Below are 18,443 nucleotides of genomic sequence, written 5' to 3'. Positions count from 1 at the left end.
CACTGGCCGTGCGGTCCAGTCCACCTCTGTAACGAGTGTTCACAGCACCCAGAACTTGTGTATTTCTTTTCACTCTCGTGCGAAGTGTAAACACCGTGTAGAATGCATTCAGTAGATCAAGACTAGAAGTGAGTTTCTTCTGCAATATTTTCCTTTTAAAAGAAATATAGCACAGATATCATTGATGAGGAAACTTCTGAGGAAGACCAAGGCTATTCCTTCTTAAATTCTCTTTTCCCAGCCTGCAGAACAGATTGCCAAGCCAGCTGTTTATGTGAAATCGAGGTTATTCCCTGCCAGCACCTAGGAGCAAAGGGAGAGGATTTTTTTAAGAAGTAGAAGACACCCAATTTCAGAAGATGTTGCTGAGTAATTTTCTCATTACTTCCATTCAGGCTGCTTGCTTGATCCAGAAACAGGTTTCTAAACTGGAAAAGGGGGCGTTGAAAGGATGACAGCCACAGCATGTGTTCCCCGGGAGCATTTTGTAATGACCATCATTTCAAGGGTCTCTGCTCCAGTGAAGGCACCTCGAACCCAAACCCTCTGCCCTTCAAGTCCTCAGACGTGAGAGTGCTGCGGGCAGCAGCCTGCTCCCACCTGTTCAATGTGAATAAGAGGCTGATGTGTACCAGGAAGAGCACATGAGAAGGCTCTCCCCAGACGGCAGAGCAGAAAAGCAGCGGATTGTTATTTATGTTGCTGTTGTTCGCACTTGCTGCCTGCTTGTGGTTGATTGCATAGAAACAACCCATCATTTCCCATGGAAGCTTATGAAAATCATTCCTCTATACCAAAGTTACTTGAAAATAATCCACCCTTTCTGACTTACTTCACTCTGTATGACAGGCTCTAGGTCCACCCACCTCACTACAAATAACTAAATTTCATTTCTTTTTGTGGCTGAGTAATATTCCATTGTATATATGTGCCACATCTTCTTGATCCATTCATCTGTCGATGGACACTTAGGTTGCCACCTAGAGGAGTGGGATAAGGAGGGTGGGAGAGAGACACAGAGGCAGGGGATATGGGGATATATATATGCATATAGCTGATTCACTTTGTTATACAGCAGAAACTAACACAACACTGTAAAACAATTACACTGCAATGAAGACGTTAAGAAGATAATAATAATCCACCCACCCCCACTGCTGTACCCCGACACACACACATCCAGAAGGTGACAGAGAGCCTTGGATGGACAGGGCTGGTGTCCTTCTTACTCCAATGTCACGCTGTAACTTGAGGTGCTCAGGTTTTCTCAGTGCGTGCTCTCAATCCATGCACAGTGTTGATCTTGGAAGTTTCTCACAACAGTGGAGAGATGTCAGCCTGGGGATGGCTCTGTGCATCTTTGGGCAAAACATCCTCCTGGGATCTCGGCTTCCTCGTCTACAAATTGGGACTTTGTAAGACCGGCACCGCTTACCTGCAAAAGTTCTCTTGGAGATTCAATGAAATAATGGTTTCAAAATTTCTGAGGTAACTTATAAATTATATTCAGATATTGTAAGGTTTACTTTATTTTGCATCAAATGAAACAGGAGTATCTTATGTATTTGACACTCCATGTACTAGGGCATTAAAATAACTTACATTAAAAGAATTGATCTGGTTGCTTTTATTTCCCATCTAAATAGTGGTTGTTTCTTTGCCAGTTAATGTGAGATAAAAATGTGCAACTTATTTCTCTTCACTTAGTGATAATAATTACAACTTATACTTTGTTATTACACTTAGAAGCAGTAACAGTATATTTATACTAATGGGCAGTGATGGTCACAGCTTACATGTGTGAGGGCTTTCTACTTGCTCGACACTGTTCTAAGCATAACACACACTCCCTCTTAATCCTCCCAATAGCCTTATGAGATGGGTACCATTCCCCTGTCTTACAGCTGAGGATACTGGGGCACGAGGAATTTAACCAGCTTATTTATGGTTGCACAGCTGGTAGTGACAAGGCCAGGATGTAAATGTCCAGGTAGTCAAATTCTTGAATCTGCATTCTTCACCAGATGTCACACAGACCCACTGTTTTCTATATTTTCAAGGAAAGTCAAGTTTGTATTGTTGGGTATGGAAATTTCCAAATTGCCTTGTAATAACCTGAATTCATTCATCCCTTATGACACTTCATCAAAAGAAAAGCAGATAATTATACTCTCTTTTAGAAAAGGAAAAAAAAACATTTTAAAAAATGAAGTCATTTGTCCATAATAATAACTCTGGGATTAAAAGTTGTGGTCTCTGGTGGTTTGTTTGTTGACTGTGTCAATGGCCAGTGAACTGGTCGATTATGGGCCATTTTATTCTAAGGCTAAACAGAGAATGAAGACTTCAGATGCGGGGCCCCTGGGGGGCGCCAGCTGCCCTGTTTTCTGCTCAGACAGTGACTCCCAGCTGTGGGACTGCCTCAGTTGGCTCCTAGTCGGGAAGTCTGACCTTTGGAGGAGGGAGAGGATGAAAATAGGAGGTGAGGGGGCTTGCACAGCTGTTGAAAAGACCGTCCTGGGGGTCCAGGAAGGCCCTTCAGGACTCTGAGAATCCAAAGGCCATAGGGACGCTTGTTCACGCTCAGGGACATGCCGTGGCCTTGAGCTCCCCCTGCTGGAGCTCGTACCTGCCCAGCCGCCCTTTCTCTGGCCTGGAGGGAACGAGGTGGTTGGCGAGGGGCCTTGGGAAGGAGGACTCCAGTTCTCGTCCTTACTTTCGGGCAGGAGTGTACAGGGTGGGGTGACGCAGCGTCGGTGTTAACAAGCGGTAGCCGACACGATGGATGGAGGTGTGCAAAGAGGGCAAAGGGGACTCTGGGCCTCAGGCCAGGAAGCTGATGGCAGAGAGGTCGCAAGAGGGAGATTGTCACCCCCTGGGGTCTCCATCACCAGCACATGAGGAGCCAGAGGAAACAAGACTGCCTGGAGGCCAGGGTGGGGCAGAGGGACACAGCGGCAGGTGGGCACAGCTGGGTGGAGGGTTTTGCTCTGACTGAGGGGCAGGCATTGAAGGGATTTGAGCAGAGAAATGAGGGAACCTGGCTGATCATGTGAAGGGATCAGCGGACCCAGCGCAGCAGGAGGGCGAGGAGGCTGTCGGGAGGGTGGAAATGATGGCTGGACCCCAGCGGGGGACGGCCTAACCTTGGTGAGTTCTGAAGGCTGTGGGGCACGAGTTGGGGATGGGCTGGACATGGGTGTGAAAGCGAGCAGTTGAAGCTGACCCACCAGGCAGCCTGGCCTCCTGGGCAGGGACCAGCAGCCACGCGATCAGAAGGGCCTGCGCTTCGCTTAATGCTCCGCTGTGTCGTCTTGAAATCTTTGATTATTTTTAAACAAGGGACTATATTAGTCAGCTCAGGCTGCTGTGACAAAGTACCCCAGGCTGGGACCTTAAACGGCAGATATTCATTGTCTCCCAACTCTGGGGGGCTGGAAGCCTGTGATCAAGGCCTCTCTCCTGGGTGTGTAGACGTCGTCTTCTCCCTGCATCCTCACGTGGTCATTCCTCTGCGTGTGTCTGTGTCCTGATCTCCTCTTATAAGGACACCAGTCCTATGGGATTAGGGTCCCACCCTAGTGACCTCATTTTACTTTACCTCTGTAATTACCTGTCTCTAGATACAGTCACATTCTCAGTCCCCAGGGTTTGGGGCTTCAACACATGGATTTAAGGGGGACATAATTCGACCCAAAACTCCATTTTCACTCTGCCCCAGTGTTTCTGGCTTGAGCAGCTGGCAGGATGAGAGGACGGTTATGAACTTGGGAGACCGAGAGGCCAGCTTTCTTGCAAGGAGGGGAGATTGGGGGGTTGGACTTGCTGAGTCTGAAACAGAAAAGTGAAGTTATCAAGCAGACAGTTGATGCACGCTGTGCTGTTCAGGGCAGGAGGTGAACTGGGGGTAAACGTGGAAATGACTGTGTACAGAGGTTTTAGGTGGCGTCCCCCAGACGACAGGCCAGGGGCCAGCCCGAATTTAAGAGCAGAAAGTTGGACAGACCAGCCCGGAGTGTTGATAAAGAGCATGTGCTGAATCCGGGGACTGGTGTCCCCCATGCCGAGGGGGGAGGGGGGTGAGGAAGGGGCGGGGTCTTTGTGGAGGGGTGAGAGAGGATGGGGAAATCCCAGTGGACTGGGCCCTGGTGGAGCCCTGTGGTCCAGGAGAGAGGCCTGAGGGGCTCAGTGGGAGGAGAAGGAGGGGGAGGGCGTGGAGGTGGCTGCTCGGCTGCCCTGGGCACATCCTGCAGGCCCGGGTTTAAAACCATTCCTTCTCAACCACTCAGAAAATCACCTCAAATGCAGGGGAGAGTGAATCATTTTAGAGAGAGTTGCAACTACTTCAGTTATTTTTTAAGTCACCTGTTGGTAAACTGTGGTATTTTCCTTGGTAGTCGTCACACCTAACTCCACCTTGTTAGACAGTGGGTCTGAGCTGCAAGCTGCGAACTGAAAACAGCTGGTGCCTGGTGTACAGACTTTCCGCAAAGTGCATGTTGCCACGTGGGCTTGCTGCCTGGGGGAGGGGGAGGCGTAAGGAGGATTCTCGTTTCTAACCCAGCACAGACTTGGGGCTTGACAGCTGCCGCTGCATCCTCAGCAGTTGTCTTTCTTTCTGCATGTTGCAAAACCGTCTGCGGGGCAACGAGAAGGCGACTACACAGCCCTGGGGTTCCTGCGTTAGATGCCACGAGCACCTGTAAATGGTGAATTTCAGAAACACATAGAAGTATGTGGAGAGCTTAAAAAAAAGAAAGAAGCAGGTGTAGAAGCACACATATGTATGGTAGCCGCGGATTTAACACCATGTATGTGCATGTACACACACATGTAAACATATATACACACACATGGCTGGAATGCATTTGCCACTGTTTTTTCAGTTCTATTTGTGACTTTTCTGATAATAAACTGCTCTACAGCACAGCAACACTGGATCTCTCATAAATATTTATGGTGACACTTGGTGCCCCTGAAAGCAGCCCCTTTCTCCATGTGACAAAGCACTAGGGGAAGTGACAGGCAGGCCCCTGTCTGCCTTTCCAGTCTGCCGCGGCAGCAGGCCCTGGCACGTCTCGGTGGACAGGCTACGGTGAACGTGCTGTCCCTCCCTGCTGGGGGGGAGGTCAGGGTGCAGCGTCTACAAACAGGATCTCTGCTGGCCGCCCTTGCGTAAGGTGCTGTGCTGGCACATGGAAATAAAAACAGTATTTCCGATGTATCGGGTGTGCCCCACACTCACTCACACCTGGACGACCCACAGCAAAGCAGCCTGCAGGGCGAGGAGAGGTATGTGGGAACACTGCACTTCCTGCTCAGTTTTTCTGTAAACCTAAAACTGCTCTAATAAAATAAAATTTTTGGATTAAAAGGGTGTGGGAGTTGGATGGTGTTTGGGAACAGAAGAATTAAAGCCACCTGCCGTTCCACCTCCAAGGAAGCCTGGTTATACCTTTATTTCATGAACATGCTGTTTACCAGGGACGGGATCTGTGTCCGCTTGGTTCCAAGTGTGACCTTTGACCAGCCAAGGGCCCACAGGGGCCAGAGCCTTGCTGAGTGACACACCAAAGGACGCTCGTCCAAGTGTCCGTGCTCAAGGGATTTGGAGCATATCTGAAGGGGAAATTATATGTGTTATTGCATTTTTCTGCTTTTTTAAAAATCACAGTGTTTTCTAGTTCATTAAAGTTTTGAAAATGCAGAACAAAAGGAAAAACGAAATAAGTGTCAGCTATCCAATCACTTTTGAAATATATATTCTCAAGATTGGAGTGTCTGTTTTTCTCAGTATTTTCCTGTGAATACCTGTTTATGTTTTTCCCAGTTAAGATGACACTGAATTTGCAGTTTGGATGTTTTCTTTCTTCGCATTCACCACTACACCATGCTTTTCCCCATAGTGTAAAATTACAGATTTTTATGGCTGTATTGGTGGTCACCACATGTATCATAATGTATTTAACTCCTCCCTTTTTATGGGTGTCGAAGTAGCTTTCAGGTTGGAATTATTATGAATTATCCTTCAATAAATGCAGACAGCTTCTAAAGGGTAAGATTATTAGGTTAAAGGTAAATTCTTAATGCTCTTGATAAATATTGCCAAACCTACCTCATCAACTATATATCTTGATGCTATATAACCAACAATGTGATAGAACACTTAATGTTAGGCATTTAAAACATATTTTCCCACTCAATAAGTGAACTTTGATATCTCATCTTCATGTTTTGATATCTTCAATTATTATTGAGATTAAACATGTTTCCATTGGTTGATTGGCCATTGCAGTTCTTTCACTAATTTCCTGTTATGGTAATTGTTGACAGTTTTTCCCAATACCTATTGAAATGTTTTTTTTTCCTCTTGGCTTGGCATTAGGTCTTCACACACTGTGTTAATTTTGCCCTTTTTCCCCACTCTGACTTTAACTGCCATGGCACCTGGGCTGTCTATGAATTTGTAAATAAAGCCAGGAAGGACACGGGTCTGAGGAAGGAATCTTACAGGACACCTAATCTCTTCATTATATAAGTTATTTTATTTTAGAGACTTCACATAATTTCTTCAAAATCTGAGAGCCAAGCAATGACAAAATGGGGCTAGAACTCAGAGCTCTAGGCACCAAACCCGTGTCCTTTTCACTAAGTTACGTTGCTTGGCTTCAGGTAAAGCAGATGATTTTCATGCACTGTGACCCAGGTGACAGCCGGGAAGTCCAAGCTTCCCAAGTGTGGGGAAGTCCCTGCTTCCTGATATTGAAATTAGGATGATTCAATGCCTTCATCCCAAATATGGTTCAAAAAGACAAACTAACCAAAAAATCCACCAAGCCACCACCACTACCACCTGTAACAGCTGGGGCAATGTTTTAGGAACTTGAATTCCTTGCTTGTGTTGAATTCTTATCCGGTCTTCCAGCTGTTTCCTTTTTCTGCCCCACGTTCCCTGAAATATTGAATACACGGACTTTGTGTTGTTTCCATTTAAAATCACCCACACAATGTAGTTGCTTGTGCGTCCTGGGCCCTTACCTAAAAACTGGAAAAGCAAACAACATGAAGCAGTGATCTTCTTCCAAGTGTCCCACACTGTTCACTGAGAACCCACGGTGCGCTGGGCACTCTGCAAGACACAGGGGCCAATTCAGGAAGAAAAGCAGCTCCAGTTTGGTGGTGCAAAAAAAAAAAAAACAAAAAAACTAGTGCTTTCAGAAGACTACCTTTTATTAAACTAATGTGTTGAGTTGCTCACATCGAGGTAGAATTCTTCCAAAAGCTCATGGAGTAATGTTGAGGGTTGGATGGAGCACAACAGAGGCTTAGTGTTAAATGTCAGTTTCTAGGTCTCCAGGGACTCAGAACCTCCTCCTGGCCCCTCCCCCTCCACCCCCTCCTGTCACCTTCCCCTCCTGCCTGCACACCCTCACTAATAACTCCCTTACCCACAAAGGAGAGGCACTCTCTCGGCCCATTTGGACCTTCCTGTTAATGACTTAAAGGTGATTTCCCAAAATTGCAGTAGCCAAACTGTTTCAAGTTTTCCTAATCAATAATGATTTCTCTCTCTAAAGACCTCTGCTGGCAATTCTTCTTTTTGGGGGGGGTGGTACGCGGGCCTCTCACTGTTGTGGCCTCTCCCATTGCGGAGCACAGGCTCCAGACGCGCAGGCTCAGCAGCCATGGCTCACGGGCCCAGCCACTCCACGGCATGTGGGATCTTCCCGGACCGGGGCACGAACCCGCGTCCCCTGCATCGGCAGGCAGACTCTCAACCACTGCGCCACCAGGGAAGCCCTGGCAATTCTTAATGTAACATTTTTTTCCTCCTCTCAGACCACGTGATTCAAATTTCCTCTTTTAATCCATAAATAATATTCTTGGTAATATACCGTGAGTGCTGATAACTCGCAAGGCACCATGCGAGGCAATTACGCTAAACGCCACCTAATTCAACTCTGAAAATAACCGTGTGAGATAGGTATTATTATTGCTATTTTACAGGAACCATAAATAAATTGCCCTTCGTTTCACAGATGATAAATTGCAGAAGAAACATTTAATCGCCAGTGTGTCTCATTTTAAGCCCCTCACTCTTAAGAAAAACTCAGAAATGTTCAGAGAACTCCAACAAGTTAAATAATCTCTTCATATCTCTAAGCTTCAGTTTTCTCACCTAAAAAAAAAGCACAAAAAATAGTAATGAAACGCCTTCCTCTGAAAGATTCCTGTGAGCACCAGAGGGGATTGTATATGGAGGTGGGTATGTGCTCCTGCCTCCCTCCAGGGTGGGGCCTGTTTCCCCTCCCCTTGAATCACCTTGTCACTTGGTTTGACAACACGATGCAGTAGAAGTGACGCTGTGACATTTGGGACAACCTCCCAGGAGATCCAGATTCACTCTCTTGGAGCCCTGAGCACCGTGGAAAGAAGCCACCTGGTCTACCAGAGCCAGCAGCCATGTGGATGGGAACCGAGGACCCAGCTGGGGCCCCAGCCTGGGAAGGAGGCCTTCTCAGACCTTCCAGCCCAGCCCTGCAACTGCCAGCTGAACACAGACTCATGAGTGACACCGGCGGGACCAGCAGAAGGACCCCCAGTGAAGATGGATACACTCTTGCTCAAAGTCCTTAAGTTTGTGTGTGTGACGCAGGTCTATACATGTTTTGTCTGGTGGCCAAGAGTGGATGTCCAGCAAATGGAAGTGTCATTCCTGTCCCTTCCCTCCCATCCTTGAGACAGACTAGACCACACTCAACAGGAGGGCAGGAAAAGTGTGTTTTCCCCTGTCTGTTCCCAGTGTTTGTGCTGCACATGGCATCAGAAGATGTTTGAAGAAAAGCAACTTGACTCTCTGTAAAAAGGACTAAGCCTCAGGATCTCTTTAAATTTTCAGACTGGCCTTCAATCAGCTTGAGTTTGAGAAATGATGGCTACACAGCAGACTTGTATAAACAACTTTAAGTATCATGTGTCTGCTAATTACATTGTAAATGCAATGTAAATTTTATATATTGCTTACCATATTTGGACTAATTGAAAGCTATTCTATAGCAAAATCCTAGACCAATCTGTACATCTGTGGTGTCAAGCAGACTCTCCTATATCCCTTTGTCATGTATGTGCTGTCTTGCATCAGCTCTTGCATTATTTGGAAGCTTTTCTATTTTTCCACTTAAATGCTCACGTGTTCATGAAGGACTGACTCCTTGAGAACCAGGGCATGCGTCATAGTTTCTTGACACCCATTGTAATACTTAGCAGAGTCCTTGGCACATAGAAGGAGCTCAGTCAGAGTGTTAAGAGCCAGAGGATTCTTAAAAATATTTCCTGATGATCACAAGTTAGCACAAGTTACTTCAAAACAGACAAAGATTTGCTCTAGGCTCATGAAAGGAAAATAATTTCTAACAAGAAAAGGAGCAGATTTGCTCCTTTTATAAAAAATGGAGGGCATATGTGTGTGTGTGTGTGTGTGTGTATTTATTTGCCTCTCTGATGGTTATTTATGAACATGTGAGTGACCTTAGGCTGGAATTGGATGGTTGAGTATTGCCAACAGTGAAAGACAGCAACACAATGAAATTTTTGGTGTAGAATGTTCCCTTTTCATTTACTGCAGGCTAAGCCAACTGTACTTATTATGCCCCATAAACAACAGCAACAACAAAAAACGCCCCATAAAAATTAAATTGTGAAACCTAAATTATTTATGTGATTTCATTTGTTGGATGCATTTTGTGCCATTGAGCCTAGCTTCTTTCTAATGTCATAAGACTATTAGGAACTGTAATAATCTTCAGGGGATGAAAGATTTATCAGCCCTTGCAGGATGGGCTGAGAGCCAAGGAAGGAGAGTAAGGGGTACTGGTGAAATTAATCAAGTTTCTCTCTGTGTGCTGGCCAAGAGAATGCATGGGTTACTCTTCAAGCGTTTTACACAGTGGGAACACAATTTGACCACTACCATATGTTGAATTTAGAATCACATGTTAGTCTTTTCCAAGAATAATCCCATAAAAATGTCAATACTTTTATCGACTAATAGCTCTATCCACTAAAAAGGGAGTTTACATACAGAAAGTGAAAGAGTTGATATTCACTAGCTCACTGGGAGACATTACATTTTCATCCTGCTGCAGGAGCCAGGCTGGCTGATCTGCAAAACAAGAAGGCTGATGGAGAGACACAATGAAGAGACTGCACTCCATCATTGTTTTCTTTACCATAAAAAGAACTGGCATATGTTCCCTTGTGACATGTAAATGGGCTACAGTCAGTGGCCTTGAAATATAAGCTTTTCCTTTTCACTTGAGGCAATGTTGAAGTTTTCTGGAATAGATAGAAGCCATCATTCCATTTCTAACACAAAATGAAAGCATCATTGTGGGAGCAATTTTGAAAATGTATGAACTTCATAAAATGTTCCATTTTCCACATTGTGGGTTTGGCTGCACAATCAGATCATCAAAGCTCAGGAAAACCAACCATTGAGGCTCCAACCCTTTATTTCTATGATATTAATAAAGAATAAGGTATTTTCCATATTGCTTATTGATCAATAATGAGACAGGAAATAAACACATCACCTTCTATGCCATCCAAAACCAAAGCAAGAGGCAGCCAGAAGTTTCAGCGATATCTCCCAGTGAAGCTGTTACATATTTATTGCTAAATACATGTCTTCAGTTTCCACGTGATGAGGCTTAAAAAGACTCTTCATTAGGTTCACATTAAAGTGACTGCCTTGTCATATGAGGAAAAAAATTGGAATTTAAGTCTGTTGGTTGCCATTTTCCTTCCAAATTGAACCAGCAGCTCCAATTCACTCTAAAAGAACATAACTGTCAGAAATAAACTGACACCATAAACTATTGTGAACACATTGATGTGCCTTTTTTTCAGATCTAAATAACGGGTGGCTTTGGAGGAAAATCAGATTTTACTTTAAGAATGACTTTGGGGATCACCAAAAATACCAAGAACCTTAGATTTTCTCTCTGACAGAGTCAGAAGGATCCTAATTTTTCTCAATCAGGGACACAGCTCGGTAACCAGTTCTTGGTCGGTCAGGTAAATGGACTCTGACCCACTGACCAGGTGTTGAAAGATATAAGGTATATAATAGGCAAGTGAAAAATGCTCCAATTTTGTGAAGTAGTTTGGAATTGTTCTCCAGTTGACGTTCACCATTTCCTCACCTGACATGTGGGTTTTCCAACTAAAAGAACTATGTTTTCTTCTACAGAGACACCCAGATACCCAAAACTCAAGTCAACCCTCAAATACTTTTTTTTAGTGTTTTGTTTGTGTGCGGGGTGTGTGTGTATATGTGAGTGTGTCTCCCACACAACAAAGGCTATATAACCTAATTCACCCAAAGAGTGCAAGAGGAGGGGAGAGGGAGACAAGAGATGTTTTTGTTTACTTTTGTAAAAATTAAATACTTTATTTTTAGAGCAGTTTTATATTCACAGCAAAACTGAAGGGAATGTAGTGAGATTTCCCACGTACACCCTGACCCCACGTACCCACAGCTTCCGCACTAGCAACATCCCCAATCAGATGGTGCGCTTGTTACAATTGATGAACCTGCATTGACTGGCACGTCATCATCATCCAAAGTCTATAGTTCACAGTAGGGTTCTCTCTTGGTGTTGTACATTCTGTGGGTTTGGACAAATATATGACATGTATCCATCATTATAGTATCACACAGTATTTTCACCACCCTAAAAATTCTCTGCCTATTCATCCCTACATCTCCCCAAACCCCTGGCAAACCTTGATCTTTTTACTGTCTCCATAGTTTTTGCCTTTTCCAGAATGTCATAGAGTTGGAATTATACAGGATGTAGCATTTTCAGATTGGCTTCTTTCACTTAGGAGTATGCATTTATGTTTCCTCCATATATTTTCATGGCTGCTAGCTCATTTCTTTTTAGTGCTGGATGAATAATATTCCACTATCTGTATATACCACAGTATTTATCCATTCACCTACTGAAAGACATCTTGGTTGCCTCCAAGTTTTAGGCAATTATGAGTAAAGCTGCTATAAACATACATGTGTAGTTTGCTGTGTTGACTTGTTTAAATTCTAATTTTGAAATAGTTGTAGATTCACAGGAAGTTGCAGAGAAAATGCAGGAAGTTCCTTTGTATCCTCCACCTAGTTTCCTCCCAATGGTTGCATCTTACATAATTATGTACAATGTCAAAACCAAGAAATTGGCATGTATACAATGCACGCGCCTAGTTCTGTGTCACTTAATCATTTGTGCAGATTTCTGTAACCACCACTGTAATGGGTACACACGATACTTCACCCCCACTGAGTGGTGCTACCTCCTACCAACAGTGCTACCTGTTGATTTTTGTCCCCCAAAAAGATGTGTTCAACTCCTCACTCCCAGTACCTGTGAATGTGACCTGATTTGGAACTAGGATCTTTCCAGATGTAATCAGGATGAGGTGGGGTCATTCTGGATTAGAGTAAGCCCTAAATCCCATGCCTGGCATCCTCATAAGAAGAGAAGAGACACAGACACACACACAAGCAGGAAGACCGTATGAAGATGGAGATGGATATGGAGTGATGCATCACAAGCCAGGGAATGACAGGGATCGCCAGCAGCTACCGGAAACTGGAAGAGGCAGGGAAGCATCCCAGTTCTCCCATGATTTTGGAATCCTAGACTCCAGAACTGCTAGAGAATAAATTCCTATTTTTTTAAGCCACTTAGTTTGTGATCATTTGTTATGGAATCCCTAGGAAACTAATGCATGCCTCTTTATCGTCACACCTGTCACTCCCCTGTCCACTCCACCATCCCTAACCCCTGGCAGCCATCATCTGTTTTCCATTTCTCTAATTTTGTCATTTTGGTAACGTTATATTAGTGGGATTACACATAAGTGATCTGTTAAGATTGGCTCTTTGCTCAACATAATGACCTTGAAATCCATTCACATTGCAGGTATCTGTAACTGACTTTTTTTTTTTTTTTTTTTTTGCTGTACGCGGGCCTCTCACTGTCGTGGCCTCTCCCGTTGCAGAGCACAGGCTCCGGACGCGCAGGCTCAGCGGCCATGGCTCACGGGCCCAGCCGCTCCGCGGCATGTGGGATCTTCCCGGACCGGGGCACGAACCCGTGTCCCCTGCATCGGCAGGCGGACTCTCAACCACTGCACCACCAGGGAAGCCCTGTAATTGACTTTTTAGCTGAGTAATAGTCCATGGTGTGGATGTACCACAGTCTGTTTTACCATTCACCTACTGAGGGACATTTGGTGGTTTCCAAGTTTTGGTTATTACAAATCAAGCTGCTGCAAGCAGTTATGTACCTTTATTTGTGCAAACATGAGTTTTCATTTCTCTGGAGTAAGTGCCCAGGACAGCAATTTGGGGCCATATGGTAAGTGTATGTTTAGTTTTTCAAAGAAATGGCCACATTGTTTTCCAGAGTTGATGGTGTACCTTGTTATATACCCACCAGCAATGTATGAGATTCAGATTCTCCACATCCTCACCAGAATTTCATGTTGATGCTGTTATTTAGCTGATCTAATAGGTGTGTAGTATAACCCATATGGTTTTTAAACCTGCATTTCCCTAACAGCTAGTGATGTTGAACATTTTCCCATGTGCTTTTTTGCCATCCACATACCCTTTTCAGTGAAATGCCTCTTAATGTCTTTTGCACATTTTCTAATTGGGTTTTTTTTTAAATGTTGAGTTTAAGAGTTCTTCATATAATGTAGATACTAGTCCTTTGTCAGATATGTGGTTTACAAATATTTTCTACAAGTCTGTAGCTTGTCTTAACTGAGTCTTTCTCTTAACAGGGTCTGAAGGCTCTTAACAGAGCCCTTCACAGAACGAAAGTTTTTAATTTGATGTCCAGCCTACCAGGTTTTTCTTTTATGGGTTGTGTTATTGGTGTCATATCTAAGAACTCTTCCCCAAATCCTAGGTCCTGAAGATTTGTTCCTATGTTATTTTCTAAACATTGTATGGTTTTGTGTTTTACATTTAAATCTGTGATCCATTTTCACTCAATTTTTGTGTAGGTGTGAGGTTGAGCTTCCGTTTTTTTTTGTCTGTAAGTAATTTCTCCATGGCTTTGTTTACTTATATCCTTTTTACTCTGAAATTAAAGTACATCTTTTTTTCTAGTTATTCCTCATTCTTCCTTCTTTTGAAAGATGTATAATATCTCCCATGACAATAAATATATATATAAAGGCTAGTGAAAATTTGGTGTCCAAGGAATAAATGTCTGTGTGGAGATTTTGATTATTTTTAACTTTTATTTAATGACTGACCAATGTAGTTTTAGAAATACACACCAATCTGGCGATCGCTAACAAAGTTCATGTCTCCCAGGAGTTGACCGGATGCAACCTTAGGAAGCTAGTACCCTTACCAGAGCAGGTGTCTATAAATCCAGACAGTCATGAGTGGTTTTTTTTTTAATTATCAGGAAACTGTGTGTGAAACAAAGCAACATATAAGAAAGAAGAAAACCTTTGAAAGGATAGGAAGTTAATATGACATCCAGGAAGCAGTTAGACCTCAGTTGAGAATGATCAGAGCAGCAAGGAAGGAAAAGGGCCACGTGCACCAGGGGCTTTCTCCCCAAGGGAGCATGGCCGAGCCCAGGTGGTTAGCTTTAGTCACCTCTGAGGATGAAGACCTTTGTCTCCACTGGGTTACCAGACGTCCTCCTAGTGTCTACGGGCAGCTCCTTTCAGAATTGCCCTCAGTCACATAAGAAAATACTAATAATTATCATTCTTTAAAGTCATGCGTGCACACACACACAGGCATATACACACCATTATCAAAAATGCCGACATGCTAGTTGGACATTCCTGATTCACCATACCTGACTGAATCTGACTTTTGGCCGTTTTGTAAACATCAGTGTGACTTTCATAGGATACGCTGCTAGGTTAAATTTTTTTTTTAATTGGGCTTTAATTAAGAGAAAGAGAGAGGGAGAGACAGACAGAGAGAGAAAGGAAGAAAAGAAAGAGGAAGGAAAGAAGAGAGGAAGGAAGGAAGGGAGGGAGGGAGGAAGAAAGGGGGAAAGAAGTCCAGGCTGCCTCATTTGGGAAGTATGCATCCTTCCAAAGGGATTATCCTGAAGGAGGCAACCACTTTTTAGTGTGTACCTTTGAGTATGTTTCTTTAAAATCCATAAACATTGCTTTACTTTGTTTTTCTTGAAAAGTGGTAATATTTAATTAAACATACTTGGGGAAATTTCCCTGACTAAATTTTCTTATTAAAAAGTGTTTCTTGGGCTTCCCTGGTGGCGCAGTGGTTGAGAGTCCGCCTGCCGATGCAGGGGACACGGGTTCGTGCCCCGGTCCGGGAAGACCCCACATGCCGCGGAGTGGCTGGGCCCGTGAGCCATGGCCGCTGAGCCTGCGCATCCGGAGCCTGTGCTTCGCCGCGGGAGAGGCCACAGCAGTGAGAGGCCCGCATACTGCAGGGAAAAAAAAAAAAAAAAAGTTTCTTTCCAGGGACTTCCCTTGTGGTCCAGTGGTTAAGACTTCACCTTCCAATGCAGGGAATGCGGGTTCGATCCCTGGTTGGGGAGCTAAGATCCCACATGCCTTGCAGCCAAAAAACCAAAAAACAGAAAACAGAAGCAGTATTGTAACAAATTCAATAAAGACTTTAAAAATGGTCCACATCGAAAAGAAAAATCTTTAAAAACAAAGTGCTTATTTCCAGATTTCAGTTCAACTAGACATCCCCCCACTCCCCATATTATTTTTGGAGCTTCATAGGTTTTCCTTGGCCAGGAGAAGAACATTGTGATACAGTGAAGAAAATACGGGCAGGACTTTTATATAAAGGGAGTGGATAACACACATTTATTTTGGCCCTTCCTTGAATTCCCACTGTAAAATGTGGAAAAAGATTTTTTGAAAGATGTAAACTCACAAATTTTCTTCTAAAGAGGGTAGGAAAGAAAAGCAGCTACATTTTGGAAGCTAAGCAGAGAAATTTCCATTTCCAGAAATAAGACACATCAGGGTATTCAGATCATCTTCCCCTTTGAAAGTGATAAAATGATGATTCAACTCTAAAGAAGCTTATTTTTAAATTATTGACCAGCTGACAGGATAAGTAATTATCAGGATGGACTATAAGCCTGTAACCAGAGGGGTTAGCCAGGCACCAACAGCTTTTGTCCTGCGGGCACCAGCTAAGCCAAGCAAAGATAAAACTCCATGGGCTCTTAAAGTTTGGAGCCATGCAAAAGTGCAGCTTCACAGGAAGCCATGCCCTCAAGGTGCTGGTATCAGAAGGGGCCACACTCTCAGAAGAGGAGCTACGAAATAAACCCCACCCGACACACAGAACCAACTCGTGCACCTGGAAAAAAAGGGAATGTCCTAAATCTGATAAGGGGCAGATACAAAACAAAGTGAGACAAAGACAAAACAAAAACCTACAGCAAAATCCTACGTATCCTGAAATGTTGAAATCTGCCCCTTTCAGATCAGAAGCAGGACAGGAAGGATTGCTCTCAACTCGTCACCTCGGCACCACGGAGGTGCCAAAAGTGGAAGGTGTAAGACAAATAAGCATGAGGGTTGGGAAAGAAAGAACGAAACTGTCTCCTTGAAACTGAGCAGGACCCTGTGGGGCTCCTGGGCACAGAAGCCTTTCTGTCCCCCATTTCTTGTTGGTAGGGAACAGACCGCAGGGCAATTCGAACAGTTGCTAATCAAGGGAGGTGCAGCCAAGAAACCACCTGAGGCGAGATTAAAGGGGCCAGAGAAGCTCAAGAGGAAGATCACCTGAGACCAGAGTAGAAGATTGCGGCCCTGCACACACCCTAAACTTATGAGCAACCCCGCCCTTGAACTTTTGCTGTAAAACTCCTCATCAGATCTTCCTGGATTGGGACACAGTTTTTTGGGCAAGAGCCTGCTGTGTTCCGCTTTGCCTGGCAAAGCAATAAAGCTGTTCTTTTCTACTTCCCCCAAAACTCTGTCTCCGAGATTTGATTCCACACAGCGCACAGAGGCTGAATTTTTGGCATCATTCCAAGAAGGAAAAGAATGAGGATGCTCCGACAGCCACTTTTCAGCCTGGTCCTGCCAGTGGATTCAGGCTGTGACCTTGGGCAGCTTCTCGCTGGACTTCAATTTCTTCACCTGTGAATTAGTATTAACAAAGCCCCAAACTATGTTAGCTGGTTGTAAAACCAAAATGAATAAGAGCAACAAAAAGAGAATTGCAAAGATTTATGCACTATACAAAGATAGGATATTGTTCATATTACTTTTATCCCTGGTATAGTTTTGTGTTTAGAGATTCATAGAGTAAGCGAAATAATGTGACAGATTTTGTAGCAATCATTGGTTCACCCATATAATTTATTCACTCTGGGCAATTTTGTCCTTTGTATTCATTGGAAATAAAAGGCCTGCTGGAAAAGCAAATGTTTTCATGGAAGAGTTGATGCAACAGTATTCTCCTAAATTTATTTAATAAAAGGCTGATTCCAAAGAGAATGAGAAAATACATTCTTAAAAATAAGAGTGTGCGGGATGCAAAAGAATGTATTCCTTTGTGTACTTATCTGTGGGAGAGTTGCATCTTCATTATGCAAAAATGAAGAGCCCTCAGGTGTCCTCAAACAAAGGGAGATAACACAGATGTGCCTGAGAAATACTGTAGATAAATGTAAATTCACTGTAGAAAGACAGTATGAGGCAAAACTTTGTTTAGGTGGAAGGACCCTAGCAAAAGAGATTTAAATCAATGAAGCACCAAAGAATCTTATCACACTGAGATCGCCCCCTAAGGCCAACCTGAAGCAAAAGACTATAGGAGATTTATATCAAAGAAAAGCTTTTATCAGCTTTTTAGATAGCTTCGATTTAACTTGCAGTAACAATTGGATTCTCCTCCAACCCTGGGATTTTTCTTTTGTTTGAGAGAGAAGGAAGAGGGTAGGAGGGAGGGACTGGTGATGAAAACGTAAATAGAGATGAGATGAGGCTTAAGGAATGTTTTATTTTATAACAATTTTTTAAAATATTATTTGAGTTGTGTCTCATGCCTATTTTAACAATAATTCTTTTAACTGGGAATTTATTACAAGCAAATATTATACTCATAACTATTCTTCAGATATCATATACACATTAAGCTAAGAGCACCCATTAATAATTCAAGTCTTTCATTGCCTTTCATCCTATTGTCTAATACTTAAGATGTTAATGTGAAGAGAAATTGTGCAAATAGCATTCTACTGTTACAGTATTAAAATAATGGAGGGATATGCGCTCTCAACCCTTTTACGAAAGTCATGAGCAGTCAAGTAGGAAATGAGAGCCATGTCAGTCATACTAGAATAATCCCTCCAATTGATTCTGGCCTCTTATCAAGTGTTCACTTTTGCACA

The sequence above is a fragment of the Grampus griseus genome, assembly GCF_964374135.1.
Source record: "Grampus griseus genome assembly, chromosome: 2".
In the NCBI taxonomy this organism is placed as follows: Eukaryota; Metazoa; Chordata; class Mammalia; order Artiodactyla; family Delphinidae; genus Grampus; species Grampus griseus.
This window is presented reverse-complemented; position numbering follows the sequence as displayed.